The sequence below is a fragment of the Paralichthys olivaceus genome, chromosome 18 (assembly GCF_024713975.1).
Source record: "Paralichthys olivaceus isolate ysfri-2021 chromosome 18, ASM2471397v2, whole genome shotgun sequence".
Taxonomy (NCBI): domain Eukaryota; kingdom Metazoa; phylum Chordata; class Actinopteri; order Pleuronectiformes; family Paralichthyidae; genus Paralichthys; species Paralichthys olivaceus.
In genome coordinates, this window is record NC_091110.1 from 15105709 (window position 1) to 15119740 (window position 14032).

Here is a 14032-nt window from a genome sequence, read left to right on the forward strand (position 1 = left end):
GGAAACACATTTTAACAATGACTATGACCTTTTTGTTACATCTGTTCCTCCTCATCATTCCTCCTTCAACATTATGAAGTTCTTTTGTGTAGAACATGCAAACTATTTGATAAGACTGTCTTTTTGAAGCAAGTGACACAGCACAGTTTTGATTTTTACATGACTGTTGGATAACGGCTCAAAAACGGAATGTTATCGACATATCCACATATACACTCACCACCATACACAGTAAATATAGAAAGCCAGCTACATGTGTGAGGTTATGTAGGGTGTGAGATTTAGGGAATGGAGACTCCAGGCAGACTTTCCTCTTTACATTTCTGACATCTGAATTCTAAGTTTCATTTCAAAGGCCAAGCGCTGCAGTGGAGATATGAAACAGACAGACCTGGAAAAGACATAAAACTGCTCCATAACACTTGGTTTTCAGATGAGACGCAGAGAGAAGCTTTGCTTTGTGTGAGATTCTTTTCCACAAACTGACAGTTTTATAAAGTTTCTTCAAGCAGTGCTCTCCCAATGTTGTTTTTCTGTGTGTAGATGTTTTCTTTTAAATCACTCCTGTACTTGTCTTGGAGGCAATCCCTCTACATGTGGGCTCCCTGTATGAAAAGTTGAAAGCAGAAGTTTTGCTCCCATATACAATTCTCTATCCGTTACCAGAGCATCCATCTTCAGTTTGAATCCTAATATTAAAATAAGGTATTCACGAGGCAGTGAACTTGACCTTTGACCCCCAAATTCAAATCAGTTCAACCTTGTGTCTTAGTGAATATCTGAGCCAGTTGTATTGACATTCTGAAAAGCGTGAGATCACAGTAACCTTGACCTTTGACCCTCAATCACCAAAATAGAACAGTTTATCTTTGAGTCCAAGTGAAAGTTTGTACCAAATTTGAAAAAAGGTGGATATTGAATTCACAAGGCAAAACAAGTCTTTTCTGAGGTCACAGTGAGTTTGAACTTTGACCTATGACCATCAAATTCGAATCAGTTCATTTATGAGTACAGCTGAATATTTTAATAAAATTTGAAGAAATTCACTCCAGACGTTCTCGAGATAATGTGTTCAGAAGAATGAGATGGACGGAAGGAATACCTGAAAACTGTGCATTATCCCCCTGCAAGAAATGATTTGAAAAATATATCTGACCCTGCAGCCAGCAGTCGTTCCATTCGGGTAGTGACAGCCCGATCGGTGCCAACAAATCACGGCCTACACTATTTTACGACTAATTTCAGTCTGCAGGATTCAGGGACCTCTAGCGGTGAGTTTGCTGGTTCCAACCAACTGAACGCCCCTCACTTCACACCCCCTCTCATAATCTGAGGCGCTCACACAGACAGTGATAGGAAAATGATTAATGTGAATTTAATGACACACATAAATATAGAGCCCCCATATTGAGAATATAAAGAAGCGATTCATCAAACATTAAGTTATTGACTTAGTTCTTCAACACTGTGCTGCTTCAACATCAGAACCAAACTTCATCCTCTGGAGCAGCAGATACTTGATGGATTGTCACTGATTTATTGATTGTTAAGATAAACCAAGGATTCAAATGTGGCTGACACGTCTTCTTCAGTCTTTACTCCATCAGGTACAGAGGCTAATATATGCATTGCTCTAATGTTGTTGTCATTTCACTGATATGGTGGTTTACCCCTTTACAGATATGGGGGATTGGCAACAGAACATGTGACACAGCGAGGAATATAAGAGAAAATATGCATTCACTCTAAATATTGTTACTACAGCAGATTCAAAAGACCTCACCTTTTGCAGGGTTGGTTGTTAATGAAAGAATGCTTATAGCAATCTCATCGGACGCCAATAGACAGCTGTGATTGGCCTGACTGCTTTCAGGAGGCCCCAAAAGACGTACGTGAATATGGACAGATTATGAACTCTTTCCAAACATGTATTACTATACATATCTCGTACCACTAGTACTTATAGTCTCTCTAAAACTTTAAATTCTAACAACCCAAACTTGTGTCCTCACCTGAGTCCCTAATGTATCTGTGAAAAAACGTGTTCAAAAGTAGCTGTTCTGTCTTCCAATGCAAAGTTAGATGGAGTTTAAAGCTGCTGAAAGATGTCGACCTCTGTTAATAAGTGATAGTGAGTCTAATCTCTCTGCTTGGGAGAATTAAATTACTTTTAAAGTGCATCGGTGGTGGGGGAGAAGGTGCAGATGAAATACAGCAAACAGCAGAGTGACAGCGGGATCTCAGATTGAGGCTGAGATGAGAAAAGAGACGGGGAGACAAATTAAGACAGAGAGAGAGAAGGGCAAGAATTCAAAGATGTGTGACTCCTTTTTTTACTCTGGGGAAAAACTGAATCATTTATGAAGAAAAAGATGAATCTGCAAGAGTTATTCATTTGTAGTTTATAATATCCTACATTTGATTAAATAATTCAAATGTGTAGCATTATTACAGCACTAATTAAAACCACAGATGCAAATATTAGCTTTCATAAGATGAGGGAGAGAAGCTGGATGGTTTTTTTCAAATAAGTATCTTGCGGATGGTTTTGATTTGTTCGTTGTTTAAAAATGTAATTGTGCCATTTCTTCTGAATCCAATGAGCGTTAGCCTTGGAGGAAGCAGAGGTCTTCCATCTCGTTCCAATAATTTCTGTGGATTTTGCATTTTTCATTTGATTGTGCGATTAAAATACATTTCATTAGAAGATTAATGAAAAAAATCTATGGACCACCATTACAAAAAATTATACAATGTTTTATCATTTGACTTTAAAGCAAAAGGTGAAATTTAAGAGACATGTTTCGAGCTTTCAAAGATGAAAACAGAGACAAGGTCCATGCTAGTGTTAGCATTAAGCTCAAAGCACCATGTGTGTCCTTGCAGATCTTCCTTGTTGCTTGCTTTCATAAAATGTCAAAGGCAAGAAGTCTGTGATCATAAAAGTCAGAAAATATATAATTTGGTAAAAATGTGAAGAGAAGCTCAGGTTCACACCAATAACAAACTTCAGCTGAAATCAATTGACTTCTGAAATCTCGTATTCTGTGTCAGTTTGGGGCAAATATATCAACTACCATGTTGTGTTTTGTTCACAGAAAAAAATCAGTATTTAAAACTGACTACAGCTCAGATTTTTTACTCTGCTTAGCTACTTGGAGACTCAGGTATTGCAGTACTTAATGCAACATAATGCAAAACCTGAGGAAACTCATTCCTCGGGAAAGCGGTTCAAATAATCAAAATTAGTGACCATAACATAAAATCACATTAGTGTTACATTAGGTGGGAGACTCTTGATTCTGTGTGCAGGAGCACTGAGGACACCGAGTACAAGAAAAACCTTAAATCTGCAGTTTACTAAAGTGTCGCTTTGATTCTTTGAGAATCATAGCCGTAGATAGTGCGGCCATACTTAGCTGGTACCTAAAAGTATAGCTAATAGGTTTTATAGTGTACCCCAGAAGCCCCAGGAGAATTCAGGAAGGGAAGAGACATTGTTGTTGAAGATTGGTGTGTCTGTGTTGAGGAATAAAGTTAGAAGCAGCCTGAAGAGAACATCTTCTGTGTGACATGCTCTGTGTAATGCAACTTTAAGAGCTCTCGCTAAAGTGCATGAAGTTTCCCGTATGGCTACCAATCTAAAAAGAAAAGGTGTCTGTGCCGTCTCTCTGTCTCTGTCTGCAACAAACTACATCTAAATGTTCCAATCCTGGGAAATGAAATGCAAGTGGACAAAGAGTCCCGGCTCCCATCTCATCACCACTCACAAAGCAGGCTGTGATAAGAAGAACCTTTCACACTGATAGCTTTAGTTTTCACTGCCCAACTCGAGCCTGTGCACTCCTTCCATCAAATTTGTTTATGCACTTTTCTTTTCTCTAAATTTGTATTGTATGAATCAAGTAACTTTGAAAACTGTTAGAGGTATAAGATCAGTAGATTAATGGCCAGTGTGGGGGTCGAACCTATGACTGGCATTATTAGCTCCACACTGAGCTAACCGACCCTGGTTTGATACATATTCACTTCATTTTTTGAAGGAGTGTGTGGCCGTGGTCGACCTTTGATCAATTTGGAGAACATTCCTGCCAGTAAAAATCCATTAATTTGTCATTTTGTAACACACACAGGGGACACGCCGCTCATTACCTAAAGAACTGAGGAGAAAAACTTTTGACACTAAATGTATTGCTTTTTGTGCAGGTGGTCCTTGATTTCCCATAAAACGAACACATAGCAGAATTCTCCTTCCTGTCCCACAGTGCCTGCAGGTGCTCTATGCTGCAGAACATGAGATTTCTAATGGTGAACCCTCAGGGCAGAAAAAAGCCTTTTTACCTTGCTCCTAGCAGGAGCTCCTTCTCCTGTCCACCGTTTATCCGAACAATGGACAGCATGACATAAACAGCATGCACAACTGAAAGTTTTCTTTTCTTAAACAAATAAACAAGTGGCCTGAGCCTTTTGTTATCTCATTTGGTTCTAACCCAATCACTTGTTTAACTTAAATTGATTTTATATTCTATTTGCTCTTTTTTTTATCCCTGCAACACTCTAAAATATCTTTAAATCTTAATATTGTGCAGAGCTGAGCCTTAGTTACTAACATCGTTTAAAAGCTAAATGTAATTAAGGATTTGAACAATCCCCCAGTAATCTGTAATTGCTAAGACTAGGCAGCAGTTGTTGATTAATTAAAAACATTTTGACTTTTATCACGTTTCTCCAGCAAGAAAAGAACAATTTGCTGTGTGTGTGTGTGTGTGTGTGTGTGTGTGTGTGTGTGTGTGTGTGTGTGTGTGTGGCTCCGGGCCTGTAACAGTATTATTCACAAAACATTTCAGTAAGGTCAAAATTATTATTACAGGGCCATTATAATGACTCACTAGAATGATGTTACATCTATGTTCCCCAACTGTGTAAGAGCAATAGCAGTAGAATACAATATGTGCTATTCAAAAATTGGGACAAATGAATGAACAGAAATACATCAAAATAGAATCAATCAATCTGTCTGTCTTTCTGTTTATCTATTATTGTGTATTCATGCATTACATTTTTTAAACATGACATTTAATCACCTACAATCACCTCAACCTAAATCATTTATATTTTTTCATATTTCAAGATATGTGTCTTTTATTTCATTTTCACAATAAAAAATGTTTCACTCGCCCATCTAACTAATGAATCAGGTTTTATGTAACTCAAACAAAACTTGTTACGCAACATCATCTTTCTTCCTCATCGTGAGCAGGAGAAGTCAGTGACAAGGACGCATGTGAGGATAGAATACGATTAACAATTGATGTTAATAGTGATGAATTATGAGCACACGGTTTTAAACAATAGACTTGGACTGTAAATGTAACATATGGCTTATGGCATGCTTTACATCCTGCTGCTGTGCTATTTACTGTGATTGACACGTGATCGAGAAGAGGGACCGGCTATAGAATAAAGAATAAGAAGAGCAAGATGTGGAGGACAGGAAGAGCTAAGAACAGCCCTGAGAAAATTACGTGAGCCCGACCATTTACTGCAAACAGGCAATGTTGTTGCAAATGTCATGTTATTATCAGACGACTGTGAAAAATGTCAGTAATTAAATTCTAAACAGGACACGAAGATTACGTTTCCCACGACTGCATCTTAACGTCGATGGTTTTTTGTTCTCCGAAGATTTTTACATATGAAGTCACAGACAGATCCAGCTGAGATAAACATCTTGAGCACAAAACTCTGTTGTCACACGTGTGTGCACACTCACAAATGTCTGTGTGTATTGTCAGGAGAATGAAATGAAGCTTCATGACAGCATCACAGGGAAATCTCAATGTCATGAATCCTAGGAGCTGTACAGTCAGAAAGTATTTAAACCCATGTGGTCTGTAGTTGTGACATGCTAAAATAATTTACATTCATTTTTCTACACTCTTTACCCCGTTGTGTTGAAGGGACAAAGTGACTTTAAGGGTCGCAAGGAGCCAATCACAGATGACATGGAGGTTGAACTCCATGCAAAGCCACGCTTCACCACAGGAAGTGAAGTTTGCCTCCTACAGAGCAACTTCTGGACCTGCGCTCCGTCCACTTCATCTTAAACATGCAGGTTTCTGCTCCTTCTCAATCCTCGAAGTCTTTCGAGAGCACATCCTCTCCAAACTCCTTCATCACGTAATACGTCTAAGTGGCACTTACTCAGGTGAGCTTTTAATTTAATCTACACTTCATTTCATTGATCGAATTTCACACTCAGTGCCTACCTCAGAATTTCAAACTGTACTGACACTCCAATCATTTAAATTTTTGTGGGTGATTCTACAATTTTTCTTGTTTTGAGCCTACTTGTATAGTTTTCAGGAGATCCAATATGAAGTCCTCCACTACTCTTCGGGGTTGTGCATCCACTCGTGGCTCTCCATTTAACTCCGCAGCAGATTGAAGCGACAGAAACAAACCCTGTCTGCCAGTGTTCAGCAAATCTGTCCAAGTTAGGGAGAGAGCAGGGAAACAAAGCAATGCCAAGGCCCTGTCAATTCACGTAATGATGATAAACAAAAAACCGCTGCCCGTCTGCCACCATTACATCAAAATCAGGCAGTGATCTCTGTGAGGAGGGAGGAGGGAGTCTGCTCGGTCTCTTGCTACTTACGGCTCAATAATAATAAATACTCAATAACAATGAGACATGTTTTTACATGTGCTGGAATTGACCTTTTACATGTTTTCTTCAGTGAATACCTGGCACAGCATAACAAGAGTGCATTGTTGTCATTTAAACCTTGACAGCTGCACATTTAAAGCAACAATGTGACTTTTCATGAGCAACAGCGCCCTCTGCAGGCACATGTTATTCCTTTTAGGTGGTAAATGGATTTAAATAGAATAAATAATAAAGAGTTAATTAGAACAAAACAGCATGGATTGATCCCAATGAAGCACCTGGTGACAGTTTTACATCATGACATTTCATGTGAGGAAGACAGGAACACTGCGAGGGTGAATCCATGAAATTGAGTTCACGCTATGTGATCGCCCTCCACCAGGAATGAGCAGTGTGTTTTAGATCACTGTTGTCGTAGCTTACAGCCTCAGGGTTTATGTAGAGGAGAAGAAAGTGGGTAGTGGGCACCCAGCAGAGATCCAGCCCAGAACATCAGAGGGACCGGAGAGAAGCGTGTCATCAATCTCGAGGGATTCGCACCAACAGAAGGAGCCACGGTGATGATTAGAGCATCGCACTCATTTGTAAACATTGGGAGTTGTTTGATTTCAGCTCAGGACTCATCACACTTTGTATTCCACCCATACATGAGCGCAGATACAGTTCAACGTTTTACCTAATCCAAATTTAATTTGATTTCACACTCTCCAACTAAAACAAGCAAGTACAGTGAATCCCTTGTCCCTCCCACGATGCACTGCACCTTCGTTGTCATGGTAACAATGACACAACAACGACTGACTCCTCACCCGTGTCCCAGTATAACATGTATGACTCATCGGGCTGTATATTTTTCATACAATCCACTTTTCTCCGCCACTTATTTTAGTGATTGTACTTTTTTGTAATCGCTGTGAAATGAGTAAATATTGAGCCGCGCTGACACAGTGTGTCCGTCTCATATGAGCATGTCCAGTTCTATAATGTCAGGCCCAATACAAGTGTAGAATGCACACGCAGTATCATGGTATATAATAGTGTTGCTTTGAATGACATACACAAGACAAGGTTTTGATTGAGGTTCAGACACAGAGAGTGTGTGAGGTACGTGCTCTAGGGCCACTCCAGTTACACGATTAGTGACCACCAAGGCGCTCAACACTTACCGTCAGTTCTCCTCTGCACTCTCAGTCCTTTATATTCAAACACGCACATATGGATATTCTTGAACAGCACCTAGACGAGGACACACAGGCAGATGATGAGTGGTGTGTGATATGTGAGAAGCCGCTATAGACACTTGTCAACTTCAACACCAGCAAACACTTCTCCAGGGAAGCTTCCTTTCTTTTTCTATCATGTTGTATTTGCAAATATAACCTATTTGCTTTCCCCTGCTCACCACACACAGGAGGAGAAGTGGGAAAATGATTTCTTGTCTGAGCCAAACGTGTCGCAGGCACAGACAGCCTCTCTGCACACTCACACATACGAATGTAGGTGACACAGGGGGTGACACAGGATTGGATTTTCACAGGACTGGTATGAATGGAACATCCTGTTTAGGTTGCTGCCTCTGCAACCAGATGTCAGAGAGGCAGAATACAATGAACGGATGGATGGACAAGCAGAGCAGTGGTGTGATGCAAGTCAAAATCTGATCGACAGACCCCTGATAGTTTTATTTTAAGTGACGGCTGCAGAAGACGATTAGCTTTTCTTTGATAAAGTCAGAAAGAGAAGAATTGAGGATAACGGAGAATCTCAGGAAAGACGTCAAAGCACAACTTCACAGAAAGTAACCCTCTCATAAAACAATGAATAAAACATTCAACAGCTTTTTTGAGAGCTAACTAAACTAAAACACAGAAAACTAAAATTCCAGTTGCAGCTCAGAGATTCAAAGGGCGACAACAAAAATCCAAACCACATGATTGATTTGGACGACTGTGATTATTGAGTCCTGAAGTTTCCAAAGAGATAAAACGAGACTTTAACTTCGTCAGATATCTGCAGCGATAGAACATGCAGAAAAAGTTTTGTTTCCCAATAGTTTGCAGCATTTTTATAAATAATCAGACAAAGCATTTACACACATAAAACAGTAGAAAACTAGAACATTGATTTAAAGCATCTTTTTGAAGGCGTCCACAGAAACCGTAGATCAATAGGAAGTGCTTTCCATTGTGTCATAGCCATGGCAGCCATGTCATAGCCAAGGAGTGGGAAAGTCAGTGCAAGGGATACAGAATGGCCACTTAGCCAAACCTTAAATTACAGTGAGCTCTATTTTATCGCATGTTTGGAGTAAGTTTTGCCCAGTGACTATTTTAAATGTCACATTTTTCTTTTTCCAATTTCTCTCTCTGCTTTTTGAATCATTGAGCTTTTTCTGCACCAACTTCTGCTCATTTCAAACGATTCCAACCATTAAAACACCAAAACCTTTAGTTCGTTCTATGACAAACAACACAAATCTGAGTTTATCTTTAAAATGTAAAGCAACATGACTGAGAACGATCGGCAGGTGTTTCCTCAACACTCATCAATATATCATTTGTATATGAGCGGTTTCATTGTCCATTTCACTAGAAAAAGGCTTTGACATGATTTATGCATCTGATTCCCATAAAGTGGTCGCACCCTAACACAACAGTTGTGTTGGCCTGTATGTAGCATTCTCAAGTAATACCACACACACACACACACACACACACACACTCACTCACTCTCTTTACATGCTATACTTTCCAGCTTCCAGAAGCACTTGCACTGGCGCAGAAAATTGGCAGGAAAGTGAGAGGTTTGTTCTGATATGATCTATGAGATGAAGCAGTGAAGCTTGTCATTCCAATAATCTAATATGACAGCACCATCTCTAATCCATTAATCACACAACGCCACTCACACTCACACACACTCACACACACGTCAGCAACCACCCAAACATACACTTCCACATGAACAAAAAGTCACTCAAGTGAGACGTCACATCAACTGAACTTTTTTAATCAGTTAATGAGATTGTACTTGGAAAAAATGTTTTGTTTTTTTTTTAATCCAGGATAATTAATCTGGATTCTTACTTAATTAATGTCATCATTTGGTTTTGTTTAATGTCTGCTCCATCCATATAATTATGAACACAGATTCCAAGGTGGACAGGACATAGAGCTAACCAGAACGTCGGTGGTTCGATACCCAGACTCCATATGCCACAGTTTGACAAGTCACTGAATCCCAAATTGCCCTCGGTGTGAAAACCTGGCCCTTTGGTCACGCTGGCTTAGCTATCGACCTGACTTCTTACAGTGCACAGGCCTGTAATTGGAGAAAACATTGGGTTTGGACACAAAAAAACAAAATGCCTGTCCAGTTCTGGTAATTGAGAGAAACCGCAGTTATGGGTGCTAACATTGAAATGGTGATGCAGGAATGTCGGACGTATGACATAATATTTTTGTGAGTCATAATCAGACTACTCTCTGTAACTATTAGCAACACGGAACAGGAAAAACCTTCGGACACAGATTTACTGGTGATGTTGCGACTTCAGCCAAAGACGTGTCCCATTTGTGCTTCAGCAATAGATTTGCATTAATCCTGACCTTCATGAAAGCACAGGAACAAGTAGGACGGACACAGGCCACATCTGCAGGTTGGTGCCTGCCTGCATCAGCAAATAGATGCCACAGAGCTCCACAGACCTCGTATGGGGCCACTGCACAATGAATATCACAAGCAGAGCTGAGGACAAATGACTGTTATCTAAGTTTTTCTTTCCAGCTTCCACACTGAGAGGTGTTAGGATGACCCATGGATTTTTCACTTTGCCAAAAGATTGAGACTCTATGTCAGTGAGGTTAAAGTCCTGCTGTCCCTCAGACAAAGTGGATAATCTTAGAAATGTCCTTCCACCTGAAACAACATAAAAATGTCACCTTTAGACACTTTTCTTTTGGGTAAGCTTAAAAAATTCTGCGGTTCTGCGGTTCGGCATCCCACCTTTTCAATTTCGATGCGGTTTGACGGAGCCGCGGCTCAACAGTGGAAGCATCTGAATAGAATCGTGCACTCGGCTATGACACCTGTATTCAATGTAGAAGAAGACGCTCATAGACACAAAATATCCATTCATGTCTCCACATATCAGGTCTAAATATATATTGTTATTGCTCTATTGATTTAACTCGTTTTGACCCATGTTTTAATCTCTATTATCAGAACCAAGATAAGTCAAAACATTAAGCTGCTAATGGAGGCTCATCTGCTCTTTAATCAGCCGATTAGCTCGACTGTGGGGACGAACAGGGACAGTTAAAAGACACAAACACAATTTACATTTCACATTCATCACTGCCTTGGTTCTTTATTCACACTTCCTCTGACAATAACAGTGTTAGTGAGTATTTTCGAACAGCAGGACTTAACTCTGATCTCTCTTTTTGTAACCTTCAGTTTGACTATTCTACCTGTGTTTTCCCCGAGATGATTTATTTCACTTTGCACTTCACGCTGAAGTGAAGTGAGGTTGGGGGAAATACAGTCTCTCATCCTGGTGTGAGGCAGGATCCTGCGTAGTGGCTCTATTTTTGTGGGGAAATCGTTGCAGGCAATGTGAGAGCCAAGCTCTCATGTAAAGAGAATCGCAAAGTTCCAGACATGATAAGACAAAAAGTATGAAAGAGTCTCCAGATCCCTAAACAAGGGAAAACTAAAATACGACTCACAAAATGTAAGTTCAAACTGAAGATGACACCTTGATATTTTCATTTCCTAAACATTAAGCAATTAAACTAAGAGTTCCACCTATGAAATGTCAGAAAACAAAGGGAGAATAATCATTTTTTCCCCTCCAGAGCACAAGAAAGACGCCTTTAACTGGCTTGTTTTTGCAGAACAACCGTTCCACAGCCGAAGATCCCCAATTTACAATGAGACACAACAGAGAGAAGCTGCAAATTGTCACATTTGAGGAGCTGGAACCAGCAGACGCTTGGCATTTTTTGACTTCCACTATCACCTCTGAGCAGGATCCTGCTGTCTCCTGACAAAGCGTCGGAAAGTAATAAGAGCTCGGTGGAGAAACTCTGTGAGGAGAGGAGATGCCGGGGGGGGCTGGGGGGCTGGGGGGGTTGTGTTTGCAGTGGCAGCACCGTGATAAGCACCGCGCTCCGTCTTACCGAGGGGCTGGTTAGTTGAAGGAAGAACCCCTGAGCCAGGATTGGACAGGGCACACTTGACTCTGCGGAGACGGGCTGGCAAAGCGGCTGTAGTGTTTGTAACTGCACCTGATTGCATAACGTGGAACAAGAGCCAGAGCTGCAGGGACATTTCTGGTTCCTTCTTTTTGAAATCTCAAGCGTGTCACACAATTAGAGCAAGTTTAGGTTAGTTATTTTTCAATCAAGTCTTCATTTCCACTTATTAGCAGATTTCTGAGGAGTTAAGAGGCTACAGATATGCTTGTCAGAATTCATCCTCTTGAGTGATACGGTTCGAGTGTGTGTGTGTGTTTGTGTGTGTGTGTGTGTATGAGTGCATGTGTGTAGATGACTGTACATGTGTGTGTGTGTTGTGGCTTACTTCAGTAAACCCTCTGTAAATGTTTGTGTTACTGACTGCTGTCTCCCTCCAGTGCTCCGTTGCTTGTTTCTCTCCCTGTGTGAACCCTTGATTGTGTCCCACTGTTCAGAGGTCACTTGTTCGAGTCCGACATGATGGGAAACGATGACGGTGTCCGTTTTGGTTTGACACAGAACATTATCCAGGCAAGAAGAGCAGCAGGAGCAATGACTGAGGTGTTCTAACCAGCAGGTAGGTCACCAAGCGGCGCCATAAAAAGTGCCCTACTTCTACCACCCTCCACAGGGGATCACCGTGTGGGTCAGTAAGATTTAGGTGAAAGGGATCTGTTGGCAGAAATTGAATACAAAATAATCCTAGAGATGTTTTCTCCGGTGTGTTTCATCTAAATTGTACCAATTGTTGTATTCTGTACCCTAGAACAAGCCTTTATTTTTAAATACTTTATATTAGCATCGGGAGTGGGTCCTCTCCACGGAGGCCAACATGTTGGAGGGGTAGGGGGTGAGGTGAGGGGTGTTCAGCTGCAACATCTAACTTTACCACTAGAACTAGTGATCTGCACAAAACTTGGCGGAGCGATGGGACATGGGCAAAGAAATAACCCATTACATTTCTTTCCCTTTCTCTTCTTTACATAAGAGATTTTCTTTTCTTTACATTTTCACAGATTTCTCAGGGAAGTGTGTTTAATCGGATGCAGCTTGATGCCCATACGAATGTCAGATCAGAAAATGAGCATTCTTCTTTGTTCACAGACTTCACCCAACAACAGGCAAGTTTATTTGAACTCTGCTGACACTTTCTCTAACTCACAACGACTGTAGGCAAATTGGATTGTAAACAGGTTCAAAGTCCTGTCTCCCAACAAAGCTGGTTTACTCTGAATTCAGCAACGTCTCACTGGCTTTAATTCTTCCTCCAGACGCACAGCCTGAATATTACAAGCCTCTCCAACGAATCAAAGTGACACTGCGGGATTCTGCTCCTTAATGCCACCTACCTGCAGCTGGGAGCAGTACAATGGACTTCACTGTTTACAATGTTGAACTACTGGTTGTACAGTGAAGTTCATGAAAATACTAGATTTCTATATATAATAATTTACGACACATACTGCAGTCAGCCACCAGGGGGTGATCAAAATTAATTGGCTTTACTTTTGGAGAGTTGTCTTGTCGTCCATCTTTATATTAATGGATTCAGTGTCTTGCCCAGCAACACTTCGGCACATGGACCTGGAAGGAAAGGGATTGAACTGCCGACCTTCTGGTTAGCTGACGACCCGCTCTTTCCCATGAGCCACCCACATATACACACATACATACATATACAGTCTGTGATAAGCAGCCAGTCACCAGCTCCCACGACTTCAAAACATAAAACCTCCAAAGACAACAGAACAAAATAAAATCATCCTGAAGAACCGAAACCCAAATGGAACTTGAATCATTGCTACAGATTAGATTGTTGTCGTCACCAATGAGTCACCGTTTAAATTGTGTTTATTTAGTGTTTTAATTTAGAGTAAGTTACTTAATTAGTATCTTCTGCTCTTATCGCCTGTTAAACAGTCACAGATCTTTGGCTTTTACTGCAGTGTGGTCAGTCCTCCGTCATCGATTCTTCCAGATTGAAAGTAAAGTTAAAGCTCTCATAAATAAAGCAAATGTGTGGTGTCTATTATTCATATTATTGCCTCTGAGGCTTTTGTCCTAACATTACTTTTAAAATTACCATCCCTTCCTGAAGAGTGTGGGAGCTGGAGTACGCTCC